Source organism: Schistocerca cancellata, chromosome 10 (genome assembly GCF_023864275.1).
Source record: "Schistocerca cancellata isolate TAMUIC-IGC-003103 chromosome 10, iqSchCanc2.1, whole genome shotgun sequence".
NCBI classification, from domain to species: Eukaryota; Metazoa; Arthropoda; class Insecta; order Orthoptera; family Acrididae; genus Schistocerca; species Schistocerca cancellata.
Window position 1 is genome coordinate 166,102,856 of NC_064635.1, and position 19,891 is coordinate 166,122,746.

The 19,891-nt window shown below is 40.9% G+C and overlaps 1 protein-coding gene across 1 annotated transcript in view; it reads right to left on the reverse strand.

The window, feature by feature from the left end:
* LOC126106221 (serine/arginine repetitive matrix protein 1-like) overlaps positions 1 to 19,891 on the reverse strand; it is a 229,175-nt gene that overhangs the window by 208,329 nt on the left and 955 nt on the right. The gene's annotated exons all lie outside the window — the stretch shown is intronic.

Here is a 19,891-nt window from a genome sequence, read left to right on the forward strand (position 1 = left end):
GTGTCAGTTTCACAATCATTTACGCCCTCAACAGATCGTTACATTAAAAAACTAACATTTGGATAGGCTATCTGGCCATATTTTAATAAGAATTTACAAGTGATACAGAATCTGGCTTGTGCAATGGAATTTACCGGATTAGAGTACATGACATGTTGTGGTATGTCAGTGTTCCTGTCTTGGCTCTAAGTTTTGCACTCACCTCTTTAGATGACTGCCTTTTTCCATGTGGTTTACAGCAATACGCAGAAGCATGCAGAAGCAGCGACTAATTTTATTTTTACTAAGAATGAATGCAACAAAAATGAGTTTGTTTGGGTCCTGTTAACTACTAGGTAACTTGTGAGGAGGGATTTCATGAATTAAGTCTATTTAAAACTTCAGAATCATCATGACCAATAATAGACTATGACAATTACAATGACATAGTTATCAATAATGGCTGAGTGCCAGAGTAATAAATTATTTCAATTTCAAAGTTACATCAACATTTTATAACCACAGCATTTCTATATTTAGAAGTGGTGAGTAATTATTATTATTTGAAGGATATGGAGGTTACTTTATCTGACAAGCAAAACATGTGATTATTGCAAACTTGGACTAACAATCACGAGCCTAGCACAGCAATTACTTTCTCGCTAGCTTGGGAATTTTACCGTGAATTCCATCTTCAAGCGTAGTTAAGCCACCTAAATCTCTCCTGGCAATATAAATGAAATCAGGCCTAGAGTGTGGTAAGATCTGCCATCACCGACGTGAGGGCAGCGTCACACGTCTTCTGCCTCCGAGCTCTCGACCGACACTACTGCTTCCACTCTCGCAGACAGATCTCGTCTCGCAACAATGCTTAGAATCGCGCTACTATGTTTTGCCCTCAGGTTGTTTCCATCGATATCTTAGTGCTTACACAATGCGAAGAATAGCATTCAGTTGCATATATTGTTTTGTGTAATTGAGAGTTCTGACATGCTCCTTACAAAGCCTCTTTGTCACTTCTTTAAGAATTTGAACGAGAATTATGTACAAATAGGACAAACGCAGCTAAAAGTTCTTAATCATGAAACATATGTATATATAAGCATATAGGTTAGACAGTAAATATTGTTTTTACGAAGAATATAGTGAAGGATTTCTTGCTTACTAAAAATTGTTCAAATATTTAAACAAAATGCATAAGGATGTAGAAGTTCTATTAATGTTAGAAGGATTTTTATAATTGGCTCATTTCTCTTGTGACAATTTTGGGAGCCTTTTAAAATAAGTGATTAGGCACATTTTAAGGCATGAGAAACTTGAACTTGTAAAGTTGAAAAAAATAACAAGAAAAAAATGTAGAGTGTTATTGTCTTGTAAAACGGAAAAGTTCACTCAGAGGGAGTTTTGTATTGTTTTGCACTTTGCACACTTGTAGAGACACGAGAGGAGAAGCAACGATGTAACACCTCTACGTGCAAATGTGTAGTAAAATCATGCCGCGGTGTGTACAGTATCTCACAGACAACTTACTTGGAGAAACTGCATTTTTGGTTACACAGCGGCTTGTACTGTAAGTGTCCTTTCAGTGAGAAAGCACTGTGTAATTGTGGCTCTCGAAGACAAAGCTGCTATGGAAGAAGTGTATCAGAACTCTCCATTACATAAAACAATATATCCAACTTAACGCTATTCTTTGCACTGCACTGTGATAGTAACAATCTGAGGGCGCAACATGGTATCGCAATTCTACGCATTGTTGTGAGACGGTCACCACTTCACAAGTCTGCAGTGTGTGATCCTCAGTGATCAACAAGGCTAGTTTCCCGTTATGCAGAGCCTAAATATCAATTGAAAGTGCATTCCCGTAAGTGGGCGTTGAATGATGCTTAGGTACTCCTCGGTGACTGTTGCGGGTTAACGAAGCAGGCTTGTTCCGCGAAAAGAGACCACGGAGGAGTTCGTAAAGCCATTACGTAGCTAGAGGTGTTGTTCGATAAACGTGAGGTACTTGGTTTAGGCTAATTCGCGACATTAAATTTGATTTGTTTCTGTGCAGGTCTGAGGGTGATGTGTTTGTGTGATTCTTCTCCTGCTTGCTTTCAACTATATTCCTATTTGATGTTGTAACAGATATTGGCCAGAGTTGCTACTGGCCATTGGAAGGGGGGGGGGGCAGGGGGGGAGGGAGGGAAGTAATGTATGAACTGTTAGTGGTGAACATGTTCCAGTCGAGTGGTCGGATGTTAGAATTTTTCTGAAATTAGTTACGTAGCTACAGGGGTATTTAATTTATAACTTCGGAGGTGTGAAAAGTTTAGCCCCGTATCATGGGACAAATCGAGGCTAGCGACCCTTATTTAGAGCGAATGGTAGTAGGCTGTAGCAGAGCACAGAATTAATCGAGGTCCGCCACTGTACGTTTCAGATTAATCTGCAAAGCAGTACATCACATCAGAAGCTGCACACTCTTCTTGCCTATCTAAATCTTTACCGTTAGTTCTTTCGTGGGTCGAACGTTTCCCTTTGCAACAGGGGCTTTTCGTAGCGTCGTACTGCCAACTGAGCACATACTGTACCGAACATTCTTTGCGTGCATGTAAGTGGCAAGTCGTCTAAGCACTCCGTCTTCAGGCCACAAGTGGCCCATAGGGACCATCCGACCGCCATGTCATCCTCAGTTGAGGATATGGATAGGAGGGGCATGTGGTCAGCAGACCACTCTCCCGGTCGTTATGATTGTTTTCCGTGACCAGAGTCGCTACTATTCGGTCGAGTAGTTCCTCAGTTGGCATCATGAAACTGAATGCACCCCGAAAAATGGCAACAGCGCATGGCGGCCTGGATGGTCACTCGTCCAAGTGCCGGTCACGCCCAAAAGCGCTTAACTTCGGTGATCTCACGCGAACCGGGGTATCCACTGCGGCAAGGCCGTTGCCCAAGTCGTCTTAAGTCCCAGAAATATTATGTCGATATAGCCCAGTTTCTCCCATAAAGAAAAATGCTCTCCTGATATATAACTACCGGACTTCAGATCGACGAATGAGGGACAGAACTTCATTCAATGTATCCTAGTAACTTCCTCGTACAGGATGCATGAGGTTAGTGATCACAGGACAAAGGAGGGCTTGCTGGTATGTACATTGGCGAACGTTAAACGAACTAAATTAATGAGTAGAACACATTTATTGACGAAAGAAAGCGTACTCCTGAACTCAAACATGGAACACGTACGGAAAGTCTATCTCTGTGGTTACTTAACGACAAACAGTATCCATCATAATTATTCAGCAGATGTTAGATTGGGTCAGGAGTGCAATACTCAGCATTATTGAACCAAAGTTGAGACATAAAATACGGCATTTTTCTCGCAGTGAGACTGGACTCGCATTCGGAAGGACGACGGTTCAATTCCGCGTCCGGCCATCCTGATTTAGGTTTTCCGTGATTTCCCTAAATCGCTCCAGGCAAATGCCGGGATGGTTCCTTTAAAAGGGCACGGCCGGCTTCCTTCCCCGCCCTTCCCTAATCCTATGAGACCGATAACCTCGCTGTTTGGTCTGTTCCCCCAACCAACCAACCAACCTCGCAGTGAAAAGGAAACACGAAATTAACCAAGATCACGATTCATGAAGTGAATCATGTCAGGGTGAAGAACAAGTTCTGTCCCATCTGAATTTACGTAAATGACGGCGAAATTACCAGTCGCAAGAAACCTGTAACTTTAAAGGTACATAAGGTTCTTAACTCGTAAACTATGAGTTTGTTTGCATTCGAAACCGCCAGCACGGTGATCGTTCCGCGGCTCTACTCGCCAGGGCCGCAGTAGTTGCCGTTCTAGACCAGTCTGCCTCGCCTCCGAGTACAGAGACCGAAAAACGTGGAGAGGCGAACTGACCCATCAACGAGACTAGTTCTGGTACTGGGCAGCGCCTCGAATCTAAGGCGAGAAGAGGCAACACCCGTTTATGCATCCTCAAAATTTTCCTTTGGTTCAACATCAGACATTTGAACGCACGTCTCCGTCGAGCATGGGTCTATGAATCCCCTGCGAGAGAACCCGTTGTGAAAACCCGCATAGCTAAGGCGCCGACACCTCACCCAAGTGACCCCTCAAATCAGCTTTGAAATTTCAAGTGCTTTTCGAAGCCTCTGAAGCAATAAGGTCCACCTGAATTTACCCATTTGCATGCGTTTGGAATTACACCCACATTCACCCATTGTAGCGATCATTCATGTTCATAACAGATGCCTACAGCTACAGTATGCTGAATATAAACTGTGTGAAAATGAGAACGGTTCCCAGCGTTATCTTCTTACCTCGGATTGAAAAATATGGGTTAATACCGGCAGGGAGAAGACATCCTGCAGACCTTGATAAATCCACAATACTAATTTCAGCAGAAATTTGTTCACATAGAACTTTAATTATATTCCTTTTACAATCGTATTGACAAACTAGGATCACGTTAACAACCTCAGTTCTTCTTCTTCCTCTGTTGTTGTTTCCTATTTTTCCAGTATTCCCTCATTTTCTCCCCATGAAGTCTCTTCCTTTCTTCTGTCCATGTTGTTTCCGATTTTTTATTTCTTCTGCTTTGAAAGTCTTCCCAATTTAGTATTTTGTTTTAAAACGGTTTCTTTCTGCTATTTCTGATTCTTTGATGTTATTCCTTTCAAGATCTTTTCTTACTTTTGTAATCCATGCTATTGTCGAGTTCTTCCTCCAGAAATATAGGAGTATTTGTTTTGTTAGTCTATTTCCATCCATTCGGTAGAGATGTCCAGAAAAGGTTAATCTTCCATTTGCAGTTTCCATTGCACCCATTACTTTTCTAATAATCCTTCTTTCCAGTACCTCTAGTTTGCCCATCTTATAGTTCATCGTTAGGCATTCAGATCCATATAAACATTCTGGTCGTACCACTGTGGTGTAGTGTTTTACTTTTGTTTTTCTAGATATACATTTCTTGTTGTAAATATTTTTGGTCAAACCATATGCTCTTTCCATTTTGTTAATCCTTACATCTATTGCAGTTTTATCTAGTCCATTCTTTTGTATAGTCTCTCCAAGATATTTAAATTAATTTACTCGCTCTATTTTGCCTGTTTGTGTTTCTATGTATTTTGGTGCATTTTTTTATATTTGTCATGAATTTTGTTTTTTCAGCTGAAATTTTGAGACCAGTTCTGTTTGCTAATTAATGAAAAGGCCACTCCAGTTGTTCTGTACAACTTTATTTAATCCACTATCGGTTTACGCTTTTCTTAAGCCGCTGTCACGTGGATCTCAAAAGTGGATAAGTAACGTTCAAAAAATTTAAGAACAAATTTGGTAGATTTAAAGTGTTACTTCTCTAATGATATTGTGAGACGACCATACTCTCTTGATATCATTAGACAAGGAAGATTTTAAATCTACTACACTTGTACTTTATCTTTTGGACGCTACTTCTCCACTTGAGAATGTCTTAATAAAAATAGTCGAAACCAATATGGGTCTAAGTAAAGTTCTACAAAGGAAAAGGACCAAACTTTCCATTAATTATGTTGCTTATTTAATTATAATTTGAACATTAGGCATTATTTCTTCATTATACAGGCAAGGAACAACCTCAAATATATATCGAGAAGGAGTACAACTAGAATCTGTTGAAACTTCCTGGCAGATTAAAACTGTGTGCCGGACCGAATTCGAGTCTCGGTCCGGTATACAGTTTTAATCTGTCAGGAAGTTTCGTATCCGCGCACACTCCGCTGCAGAGTGAAAATCTCATTATAGAATCTGTTTCCCATTTCAAGTATCTAGGAAGCATGATCTCGAAAGGCAACACCAGTAAGCAGGAAGTAAGACCGATACGGTCGCAGTTTCGAATCCTGCCTCGGGCATAGATGTGTGCGATGTCCTTAGGTTTTTTAGGTTTAAGTAATTCTAAATTATAGGGGACTGATGACCTCAGATGTTAAGTCTAATAGTGCTCAGAGCCATTTGAACCAATACCCAACAGGACACAGAAAGCATCAAATTTTATGAGTCAAATCAGAAATGTTTTCTGGGACGATAAAATGCCACGAAAAGCATAAGCGACCATATACCATACCTATTTCGTACCAATCCTAACATATGGCTTAGAAACAGGTACCATACTTAACAAAGACCTCAGCAGATTTCAGGCAACAGAAATGAGATTCGTTACAACTATGAACCAAACAACCAGAAAGGATAAAGTCAGGAATGAGGTGAATAGAAAAGTAGCTGGAATTGAAGTTCCTGTTACCAGTCTCATAAAGAATAGCAGGCTTAGTTGGTATGGGCACATAATGAGAATGAACAGCGAGAAACTGCCGAAAGGTATTTCAACCTGAACCTAGCAGGAAGAAGACCACGGGGAAAAGCAAGAAAAAGCTGGATGCAGACTGTAAGATCAGATGTGGAGGAGAAAGGGCACAAATGGGAAGTTATCCTGGAACAGAAGATGTATGAATACAGAAGGAGATGGCGAGCGCTTGTATACCACACCTGGTAAACTGGACTTGCAAGATGATGATATTGAGTGTGATGATGACGATGATGATGATCTTGATGATGATGATGGTGATGATGATACATTAACAAGGAAACCCAGCAAGGCTTCGCAGTTGCTAAACCTGTATGGAATTTGAAATTCATCTTCTTCCTCCTCTCTCTAACATCTTCTCCTCCGCCTCTTCTTGTGTATCTCCTCCTCTCCCGTCTCTCTGTGCATTACTTTCTCCCCCTGTCTCTGTGTATCTCCTCCTGCTCCCCGCTGTCTCTCCCTCTTCTGCTCTTCCTCTCTTTGTCCATGTCCTGCTGCCCCTCTCTTACCTCCATTTCTTTCACCTCTCCGATCATCTCCTCTTCTTCCCTTCCACAGACTTAAAACCTTGTTTATTGTAATTGGAAACAAAACCTTGATTGGTACGTGAAGTCGTTGAAAATGGACGAGTAGGCGAAATCGTTTGGCAGCATTGGTATATGGGATACGAGAGAGACCTCTCCAGCTGTAGGATCCGTGAGGACAGTAGCTTCAATGACAGTATTTCGCATAGTTTCAATCTGCGAATAGATAGGATTAAAAAGTTTTCGGACAATTCGGATTCCGTAATACTATTGTGATAATAAGATGATAAGCCATAATTACAACTATCCTGTTTTCTGTGAAACTAACGGCGATGAAGACAACAAACAGCACATTATTTTTGTTTAAACTTATATGTAAGGAGAAAAAATATATAGGGGAGAAACAATTCGTCTCTTGGTTTACATGCCTTGCTATAGCATTTAAAATTGACCGAGAGAAAGGCATCGCCCACTTAACCAGCACAACAGAAAGCAACATTATATTTCTCTTTATTGGAGAACCTCTACCTTGACGTTTAAAGAAATGTAGAGCCTATATCCGTCTGTACGTTTTGTAAAAATACCGCGTAAAGATCTGAAGTAAACCGGTTAAGACCTTTTTGAGACTTTTGCTAACAATGTAACAGTCTATTTTCATCGGAATGTTTATTACAGCGTCGTGTAAAAGTTTCAAGTGAGCCAAGTAGTCTTCGAAATTTACCTAAACAATATTAAAAAAACATTTCCTCACTAACATTTTCAGAGCAGATTGTCATCTACTGTGAACAGTTAACGAAATTTCTGATGTAATAAGAAGGATGCAATTTTTCATAATGTATAGAAAGAGGCAAAGGAGAGATGTACGCTATAAAGACAGAAAAAAATACAAAGGTATGAAACATTTTTCCGAAACCTGTTTCTAGAACGAGACGAGTGGCATATAAGCATTTTGCACAAACGCCAAACGCCTCTCGTGGTGTTTCGTAAACACAATTAGCAGACATCTGATGTTTCTGGCTCGTGCAAAACATAAAAGGTTTTAATCTTGAAACATAATGTGGTATCTAATTGTACAGCTTTTCGAAAGTAATTGCACCTGTACTTATGTACCACCTGGTTCCTTGAAGACAAGTGAAGGAGGGCATATTTATGTAATAGGAAACGTACTGTACAGGTTCTAGTTACGTATTCTTTACGTGCTCCAATTAAACAGAGAAATTAGCCGTCGCTTCAAAGCAGTTCGTAGCATTATGCGGATCCAACAGAACGCAATTTCATTTTGCGAACCGTTTGAGAATTGGCTGCTAGAAGCCACTGATGACAATTCTTCATTTTCCTGTAAGGCAGTAAACTGCATGCCATTGAAACTCAGTCCTATTTTAATCAATACCTCTGAAACTGTGAGAGGTAATAGAAAAGGGGTAAAAACGCATGTCACATGCTACACCGTCTCACACAAAGTGCACATTTATTGAGATAAGGATGATTTTTATAATTTCAGAAAAGATGTTTATCGACAGCATCCTTTATCGATTGCGCAGTATAGAACCCTACATTACCACTTCAAAACCCTAAGATTTACAACCTATTAATATTATAAAACATGAAAATTGAAACAGAACGATTTCGCACAGCATTGGGGCAGGAGGAATCCTACATCATTTTTGACAAATTAGACTCTTACACTATTGCTGCACTGAAAAATTTCTTTTAATGATCCAGAGAAAACCATGTTATTATTGTATTACCGTCAGAGTCAGAAGTGAAGTCTGTGACAGAAAACAATCCTAGCCCCTCATTTTCCAAAACTTTTCGATACATCAACTTGAAACATGCACTATTTCTTGATGCTTGGAGATTTGTCCTGTCAACCGAGTCATCCTTTTAGTTAATATGTGTCATGAATTTATTTTCTCCACACTGGGAATTAGCAGTTACTCATTGACAATTCTACTCATCTAATCTTCTGCGTACCTCTGTAGCACCACGTTTCTCTTTTTAACGCAGCTGTTTACCTTCCCTTTTTCGCTTCTGTACAAGACTACACTGCGAAGAAATGTCTTCGGAACACACTTTCTGACAATTAAATTTACATTCGATTTTAAGAAATTTCTGTCATTCAGAACTGCTTTCCCTGATGTTGCCAACATGCAATTTATATATTGTCTACATCGACCGTGCTTATTTTATAGCTGCAATAGTAAAATTCGTCTATTGCGACCTTTAGTATATCGGCTTCATCCTAGTACTTTCAACACAGTTAGATTTAATTCATTACAGTCCTGCAACGAATTACGTAGCAAAACAAAACATTAGGTGTCCGTGCCTCAATCTACAATAACGGAACCTTTATAGGATCACTTTGTTGTCCGTTGTCTGTCTGCCTGTCCGACTGTTAAGAATCCTTTTTCTCAGGAAGGCGTACATGTATCAAGTTCAAATTCATACCACGATTTTACATATAGTCTCTCGGAGATGTAAGACTTTTAAACTTATAAGCCACTTCTGTCTAAAGATACAGCCATTTGTGTCACATATTTTGATACGCGAAAACTCACCAATAAAAACCTGTAGGGTGCTCCCGCTTACCTAGAATCACGAAATTTGGCAAGAAGTAAGGTTTCGCTGTACACGTAGAGAAGAGAATCCCAGAATTGTTAATTTGCAATTTCTTAATTTAATGCACGAAAAAATATAATCATTGTAATTTTTTATCTATACCATATCTGTCTTTCCGTCTCTTAATACCCGATTTTCTCCTGGAACAGGTTGGCGTAGGAAGTCCATATTAATGTCACATAATAATGACCCCTTGGAGCTGTTAGAAATTTAAGCTTCTAAATCAATGCAGTCAAAAGACAAGGTCACTTACGTCTCGTAACTTGATACTCGCAAGCTCACTCATGGAAACCACAGTGAAAACTGTTCTATTTACAAAGTTAGCTACAACTTCCAGCTACTTATCTCTATAGTCGCCGATCCTACTTAGATGTTTGTCGTAGTGTTGTACCAACTTTCCAATACTCTCGTTATAGAAGGCAGCCGCCAGTGCCTTATGCCAATTCTCTAAGCTGGATTTCAGCTCGTTGTCTGTGCCAAAATGTTGTCTTCATAGCCAGCGGTTCATATGAGCGGAGATGAAACTCAGAGGGAGACAATTACGGGCTGTATAGTGGGTAATCAAACATTTCCAAATGAAAACGATGCAGCAGCATCTTCATTGCCCCTGCAGAATGCGGATGAGAATATTGTCTTGAAGAAGGAAACGCACGACAGTTATGTAATGTTGGCTGCATAGCTTCAGGCGAAATTTCTCGCCAGGCCCTCGTACTTGGAGGGAGTGGCTATTGTTCTAAGTATCTTTATCTGCTCCCTGTGTACTCAGGACTAAAAAGAACGACGTAATATGATCGACGGGGATACTAGATACACTGCCCAACATACCTGTGCAAAACTTCATCAGATTTTTACTGTGGTTTCTATTTCTCGACCGATCGTTCCTTACTTTCCGAATAACTTTCGTATATACAGTAGCTCTTATTGTGAGCCTGAAATTTCTTTTCTGTATTCAGCTGATGCGGAAGGCTCTGAAGGGCAATTTTTCTATTATTTGTGCTGTCCACTGTATCAACCAGGTCACAAGAATAAGAACATAATTTTGTTGACGTGTTTAGGGACAAAAGACCTTGCCACAAGGCTGAATACCACAGGTACATTTAACATCGTCTCTGGTGTCATATGGTGTAAAAGAGGAGACACTGAGAACATACAGGGTGTTTCACAAGTAATGTCACAAACTTGCAAAGGTTGTAGAATGGACATGATAGATCAAGTTTTACATAGAAACCCGTGTTCGGAAACATCAGCCAACGAAGCTACAGAGCATCAAATTTACAGGTTCTGGTGCCTGTATGTTTATACAGGGTGATTCCGTTATGATGTTACAAACCTTCAAGGATGATGGAGGAGGATAAATGTATCAATTTGAGGTAAGTGTCCGTTTACTGGAAACGGACTAGTCGTAAATTAGAAGCGAAAACCGTTCAATACCTCTGACAGTGGAATACGTGTATCGGTGCTGTTGTTGTTAGATTATAAGGCAGGGAACTGTTACAGCTGGTAATATGGATCAAAACAGCTATATTATCACCTCTGAAAGTCGCCTACCCTACAGTATTAGCGACAAAAAATACTCATATGCGTATTCCACTGTCAGAGGCGTTTAACGGTTTTTGCTTATAATTTTCGACTCTTCCGTTTCCAGTACATCTATATCTACATCTACATGATTACTCTGCCATTCACATTTAAGTGCTTGGCAGAGGGCTCATCGAACCACAATCATACTATCTCCCTACCATTCCACTCCCGAACAGAGCGCGGGAAAAACGAACACCTAATCCTTTTCTGTTCGAGCTCTGATTTCTCTTATTTTATTTTCATGATCATTGTTACCTATGTAGGATGGGCTCAACAAAATATTTTCGCATTCGGAAAGTTGGTGACTGAAATTTCGCAAATAGATCTCGCCGCGACGAAAAACGTGTTTGCTTAATGACTTCCATCCCAACTTGCGTATCATATCTGCCACACTCTCTCCCCTATTACGTGATAATACAAAACGAGCTGCCCTTTTTCGCACCCTTTCGATGTCCTCCGTCAATCCCACCTGGTAAGGATCCCACACCGCGCAGCAATATTCTAACAGAGGACGAACGAGTGTAGTGTAAGCTGTCTCTTTAGTGGACTTGTTGCCTCTTCTAAGTGTCCTGCCAATGAAACGCAACCTTTGGCTCGCCTTCCCCACAATATTATCTATGTGGTCTTTCCAACTGAAGTTGTTCGTTTTTTTAACACCCAGGTACTTAGTTGAATTGACAGCCTTGAGAATTGTACTATTTAGCGAGTAATCGAATTCCAACGGATTTCTTTTGGAACTCATGTGGATCACCTCACACTTTTCGTTATTTAACGTCAACTGACACCTGCCAACCCATACAGCAATCTTTTCTAAATAGCTTTGCAACTGATACTGGTCTTCGGATGACCTTACTAGACGGTAAATTACAGCATCATCTGCGAACAACCTAAGGGAACTGCTCAGATTGTCACCCAGGTCATTTATATAGATCAGGAACAGCAGAGGTCCCAGGGCGCTTCCCTGGGGAACACCTGATATCACTTCAGTTTTACTCTATGATTTGCCGTCTATTACTACGAACTGCGACCTTCCTGACAGGAAATCACGAATCCGGTCGCACAACTGAGACGATACCCCATAGGCCCGCAGCTTGATTAGCAGTCGCTTGTGAGGAACGGTGTCAAAAGCTTTCCGGAAATCTAGAAATAAGGAATCAACTTGAGATCCCCTGTCGATATCGGCCATTACTTCGTGCGAATAAAGAGCTAGCTGCGTTTTCTGAAACCATGCTCATTACGTACTTTAGAAAATGGAGGCTACAACCTAGTGCTACAAAGACGGAAGTATCTGCCTTCCATTTGAACAACAAAATGGCCAACAGAGAACTACAAGTCTATCTAGACGGGAAATTTCTAAATCACAAGAAACACCCAAAGTACCTTGGGGATACCCTAGATAGGACACTAACATTCAAAGAACACCTGACGAAAACTGCATCGAAACTTAAAACACGCAACAGCATATTGCAGAAGCTCTGTGGCACCACTTGGGGCTCCACAGCATATACCTTAAGAACATCCGCACTTGGCTTGGTGTATCCAGTGGTAGAATACTGTGCCCCAGTGTGGCTCAACAGCAAACACACACACATGGTAGATACCCAACTTAATGCAACAATGCTTATTATATCAGGCACAATCAGGCCAACTCCTGTAGTGTGGCTGCCCGTTCTCAGTAACATAGCCCCTCCTAACCTGCGACGTGAACATGCTCTGGTTAGAGAATTTTAAAAAATCATGACCAACCCTCAATTACAAATCCATGAAGATAGTCACGACATCCAAGAAAACCGAATCCGGTCCAGGCATCCTCCACTAAAGACCGCACAGGCTCTGCACCAAACCAACTTTAAAATAAATGACTGACGGAAAGAGGAATGGGAGAGCAGAACAGCAGTAAACTGCCACAGTATACCACGCATATTTAGTAAACCAAAAGGATTTGATTGCCCTCGCAAAGTTTCATCAACTCTTAATCGCATCAGAACCAACTGTGGGAGATGCGCCGACTCCTTACACAGATGGGGTAAACTTCCTTCGGCCGCTTGCGACTGTGGCGCTGAGAGACAGACGATCAAACACATCGTGCAGGAATGCCCACTAATGGCATACGAGGGTGACCCACAGGATTTCCTAATGCCGACCCAAGAGGCAATCGACTATTTATTAGCTAAGCTGGATGTCTGCTTGTGATTGCTCTTCTGCTAGTGTAAATTTACAATTGGCGGTGTCCTTATATACAAACTGTTGTGGACTGGCAAGACAGCCAATCAACTAGGAGGAAGCCGAAAGGCACGCGTTTAAGCTCACGCAGGCTGGCGTGAGGTCTGAAACAGGTCAAGTAATTGAGACTAGCAAATAAAGTACGTAGCTGCTGGAATACTTAACATTAATCCATAATTGGTGAACATCGCTCTTGACGGTACATGTTTTACAGCATCAATAGTAACTGGTAATGGCGCCTTGCTACGTCGTAGCAAATGACGTAGCTGAAGGCTATGCTAACTATCGTCTCGTCAAATGAGAGCGTAATTTGTCAGTGAACCATCGCTAGCAAAGTCGGCTGTACAACTGGGGCGAGTGCTTAGGAAGTCTCTCTAGACCTGCCGTGTGGCGGCGCTCGGTCTGCAATCACTTATAGTGGCGACACGCGGGTCCGACGTATACTAACGGACCGCGGCCGATTTAAAGGCTACCACCTAGCAAGTGTGATGTCTGGCGGTGACACACACACAAACTGTTATTTATTGCTCTGTTTATACATATGTGATTTTTTTTTAAATCGTGTTGTTTCTGTAATTTTTACTGTGATGTTATGAGCCATACGCTAAATAAATAAATAAAATACGTATCAATAGATCGTTCCATTCGAGGTGATTCATAATGTTCGAATACAGTATATGCTCCAAAACCTTACTGCAAACCGACGTCAATGATATAGGTCTGTAGTTCGATGGATTACTCCTACTACCCTTCTTAAACACTGGTGCGACCTGTGCAATTTTCCAATCTGTAGGTATAGATCTATCGATGAGCGAGCGGTTGTATATTATTGCTAAGTAGGGAGTTATTTTATCAGCGTAATTTGAAAGGAACCTAATCGGTATACAATCTGGACATGAAGACTTGCCCGTATCAAGCGATTTGAGTTGCTTCGCAACCCCTAAGGTATCTACTTCTAAGAAACTCATGCTAGCAGCTGTTCGTGCTTACCTCAAATTGATACACTTATCCTTCTACATCATCCAGAGTTTCTAATATTATTACGGAGTGGCCCTAATTACACATGTAGGAGATAGGCAAAGTAATGTGAACAGTGGTAGTATTGCGATGGTTGTGCTTGATGGTCATCGACGCAGGTAGGCAGGTGTTGCGCTGGACTGAAGGCGTTCATTACGGACTAGGCATCAGGTAGTGCACAGTTCGGACTTGCGTTCAGAGGCCGAGATCGACGTACAATGGACGACCTAATAGAGTTCTATGGAGGGCAATTTGTGGCGGATCGAGTAGCTGGAGGATCATTAACCAAGACAGCCAACTAATTGAATGTTTTAAGAGAAACTTTTTCAACAGTCATGACAGCCTACACAAAACACAAAACAGGGACATCATCGTGTAATCGTAATAGTGGTGACAAATCAAAACTAAATGACAGAGATCGTCGTATTCTAACACGAACTGAGTCAAAACAACACAAAACTACGGCTACGAAACTGAGTGCATGGCTCAATAGCCATCTTCGAGACGCCCTATCTGTCGACACTGTCCGCCGAGAACCCCATAGAGCGAACGGTCATGGACGAGCTGTTATTTCGAAACCATTAGTGTCGACAAGCAAACCAGAGAAGCGTAAAAAATGATGTCAGGAGCGTAACTCCTGGACGGCTGACCCGTGGAAACATGTCACATGATCAGACTAGTCAACGTTTTCGTTATTTCCGACATCAGACAGGGTTTATGTCTGCAGAACGACAAAAGAAGCGTACAATCCTTATTGCTTGATTCCAACGATTAAGCATGGAGATGGAAGTGTCATACTGTGGGCAGCCATACCATGGTGAAACTTCCTGGCAGATTAAAACTGTGTGCCGTACCGAGACTCGAACTCGGGACCTTTGCCTTTCGCGGGCAAGTGCTCTACCAACTGAGCTACCCAAGCACGATTCACGCCCCGTTCTCACAGCTTTACTTCTGCCAGTACCTCGTCTCCTACCTTCCAAACTTTACAGAAGCTCTCCTGCGAACCTTGCAGAGCACTCCAGAAAGAAAGGATATCGCGGAGACATGGCTGAGCCATAGCCTGGGGGATGTTTCCAGAACGAGAATTTCACTCTGCAGCGGAGTGTGCGCTGATATGAAACTTCCTGGCAGAATAAAACTGTGTGCCGGAACGAGACTCGAACTCGGGACCTTTGCCTTTCGCGGCTCTAGAGCACTTGCCCGCGAAAGGCGAAGGTCCCGAGTTCGAGTATCGGTCCGGCACACAGTTTTAATCTGCCAGGAAGTTTCATATCAGCGCACACTCCGCTGCAGAGTGAAAATCTCATTCTGGCATATCACGGTATTCTGCTGGCCCTATCATTACTCTCTGGAAGGCCGTATTACAGCCAATGTTTATGTGAACATTTTTGGTGATTATGTGCACCCCACGATTCAAATGATGTTCCCCAAGAATGATGACCGAGCGAGGTGGCGCAGTGGTTAGCACACTGGACTCGCATTCGGAAGGACGACGGTTCAATCCCGTCTCCGGCCATCCTGATTTAGGTTTTTCCGTGATTTCCCTAAATCGCTTCATGCAAATGCCGGGATGGTTCCTTTGAAAGGGCACGGCCGATTTCCTTACCCATCCTTCCCTCACCCGAGCTAGCGCTCCGTCTCTAATGACCTCGTAGTCGACGGGACGTTAATTAATCTCCTCCTCCTCCTTCTCCAAGAATGATGCCGTATTAGAGGACGATAATGCATCCACTCACACAGCGAGGACTGTACAGTCGTGATATGAGGAGCATGCAACTGAACTACAGCGTCTTCCCTGGCAGCAGAGTCTCCGGACTTGAACATTATCGAACCCTTGTAGGTGGTAAAGAGCGCGGACACAGGAGCTTGATCGTCGCCTCCCTCGTCACTACAGGAATTAGAAGAGGTTCTGATCAAACAGTGGCATGACATTCTCTTGGAGACTATACAGTCATTATATGCTAGGATTCGAAGAAGAACCAGAGCCGTATTACGGGCAAACGGGAGTCCAACCCCTTATAAATAAACCATTCCCAAGCAAGTACAAGTGTTCACACCATTTTGCCTATTCCCTGTACATTTACAGCGCCAGAACCTATAAATTTGACGCTCTGTAGCGTCACCCGGATAACGTTTCCGCGCATGGGTTCCTAGGTAAAGCTTGATCTACTAATTTCCCCAGTACAGATTCTAGAAGTGTGTAACAAGAATTGTGAAAAACCCTGAGTGTTTGCAATATACTTGAAATGCGTGTATTGTTGGAAGACTTTGGTAAAAGGCTAGTTTAGCTGGAAATATCCGGTAAGTGCGTGTAGGACAGACACACGGAGCGTTGCGCAAAAACTTCATTATATATGTAGATAGTTCACCCAGCCAGGGAAATGAGAATTTCGTTGATTTTTGCTTGTTGTTGATATCGACACAGGCAATGTATCAAGATATATGACATAAATGGCGGTATATTTTGATTGCAGAGGCGGAGAAATCGAAATCGAAAGGGGACCGTGGACATTGGTAGTTGATATCAGTTTCAACCTCAAACATCTCCCCATTCCTGAGCATTGCATTCTGGAGCCCAGCAAGTGAAACACAGACCACTGGAAACCCGGGGGAGAAGGAGACGAAGGATTTGAAATGTGGTGCTGCCGAAGAATGTTAGGAATTGTACGGACAGAAAAAGTATAACGTTAAAGAGAATTAAAAGGAACAAAATATGTGGAAGACCCTCGCCAAGAGAAGGTCTCGACTAGGGCGACGTAGAATTGCGCACTACTAAAACTATGGCTTGGTAGTTTTTGATACATTTCATAAATGTAATAAATGTAGGATTACCGGTAGTATTGGTAGAACTGATATGGAAACAAACATAAATGCACGAGTGAGAGAGAAATTGGGAACCAACATCTCCTTTTTGTTTGTTTAGATGTTTGTTTTTTCACATCATGGAATCATACACCATTCAATGTTAGTTCATTTTGTATTTTATATCATTGCAGAATATGAATTGCATTTTATAAGTAATAAATATTAGTTGCGTTAATTCTGTGCTTTAATGTAATCAAAGCAATTTCTTTTGATGCGAGTAGATTTTACAAGCCCAAACATAAAACATATATAATTATTGTTGTTATTTTGTACTCAATATAACATTCCTAATTATGATTAATGGCAAGAGTTATTACTGAGAAATGCGAAAGTTCTTTATTGGTAACAGAAATATATTTTGTATAAATTCGACGAAGTACTGAAACGATGTTTGATATGTTTTTCATTTTTGTTATTTTAACTTTACCTATTTTTGAGTAAATTGCTTTTTTCAGTGCTATACAATAAATATGTATTGTTTTATTTATTTTTACTACAACTATCTTCCGTATTACGTTAAACATGAGTAATTTTCTAATAAAGCCTGAGTTGAACATTGACAGTTACAGTTTTGCTGTATATACTGTTTGTCCTTTAGTAACAGACATGAGAATAACTATGTAGTACAAAAAAATACCGTAGGTTCCTCCATAAAACACTCAGTTTCTAGACGGTTCACCACTTCCGGTATTTAGGTATTTAGGAGCATCTAGTAAGACGCTTCTGGCATATGTAGAGAAAGTCCATATATTTAACAGACACTATTGTGGTTTTGACTTCCATTAATTCGTATCATGAATTCGATAAGAATGTGACCCCTATCAAGGTAGCTCCAGAGAAAAAACCTGTAGAAGGATCAAGGTCACGGTGTTATAAACTCAAAACCCATGATCCTATAATATGCGACTAGTTCAAAGGTACGTTATGATCTTTATGAGGTAACTTCCGATAAGTATGTAACACATCCAATGTAGAGGTAACATGCATGCAACTTTAACTGACCAAAGCTACTAGGAAAATACCTCAGTCTGTGGTTAACTAAGATAGTCTACGATGGCTTACAGTACTTTTGCAACTATAGTGCGACGCCTGCTATGTCATCCAGGAATAATTAAATTGGCGCCGCACCGAACAGCACTGGAGTAAAACAGTAGGGGATCAAAGACTAGAATATCAGAAACAGATTACAGAAGATGCTGCGTATAGTAGTTGCGCAGGGTTGAAAAATCAGCAAGAAACGGAGAAAGACGCATCATAGCAGCATATCAAGGGAAAGACTTGATAAGCGGTTCTGTTACAGTTAGATTCTGCGATAAGCTTGGAAGGAAAATTAGACGTCCAGGTTCTGTAGATAAGTTTAAAACACGAAAAAACTAATAGAAATAAGAAGATTGAGTATTTACTGCCATCTTACGATATACACACAGTTTTAGCTACCAATGGTGTGGTAAATCCGACCGGTGCCCGCGGCTTAAACGCCGTAATTCTTCACAAAGAATGGTCCTTCGGTCTTTTGAACTGACTTACCCAACCAGTCGTAGAGAGGACTAAAGTTTAACATGGATTATGAACCAAATGTGGAACTTAAAATTTTTCTCATATGTAAATCACCTCAGGAGGAAGAAGACGAAGCAATATTATAGCAAAAAGTACTGCAAGTTTATAAATATTCATGATTTGTTTCACACAATATGCACATTGGCATTCAATTGGTATAAAAATGAAGCATATATGAGAAGAACAGAATTTCGCAAAGAAAGTGTCAGTTGCAGATGATCTGAATGTTTCCAAGTATGAAAAAAATAAACAAAGAAATTCATCCCACATTAGGACAAAATAAGCTCTCCTTTTTGGATATCAGCGCCCTGCACTCAAGCACTTCTCAACAACAGCATAAAATTACTACTAAGAAATAAATCCACTTCGAATATGCCAACTAAAGTGATCGATTCATACTAATGTCAAGAACTATTCGAATGGTTATAGGCAATGACGACAAGAGAAAAATTTAAAAATTTTATACATATCAAGTTATCCTATTTGTTCCAAATCATGATTGGATTTCTTTGTTTAATCGTTATTTCGTCAATGGCTCTGAGCACTATGGGACTCAACATCTTAGGTCATAAGTCCCCTAGAACTTAGAACTACTTAAACCTAACTAACCTAAGGACATCACACACACCCATGCCCGAGGCAGGATTCGAACCTGCGACCGTAGCAGTCCCGCGGTTCCATTATTTCGTCCATATATTTAACAAACACTTCTGCAGTTTTGAACTTCCATTACTTCGTGTCATGAATTCGATAGGAATGCGTGACCTGTCAAGGTAGCCCCAGAGGAAAAACCTGTAGAAAGATCAAGCTCACGGTGTTTTAAACTCAAAGCCCATGATCCTATAATATGCGGCTAGTTCAAAGGTACATTATGACTCGTTTTAATGATGACGTACTAAACCATACATAGTTAACATCTTTTTTACATCTTGGGGAAACCCTTTGAAACAAACCTAAATTTTTTCAAAGATTCTTTGTGCTTAAATGGCATAATGAATATCTAAGATATGAGCAGCAAAACATGTTTCCCCGCCACATAATGACATCCCTGAACCATGAAAGTACTATGCAAGTATCTAAACTTACAGTTATAATTTTTATTAATTCTTAAATATATTTAATGACAATTCTTCTAATGTATACACAAAATTCGTTGTGTCACTACTGCAGCGATATTTTAAAACAATAATA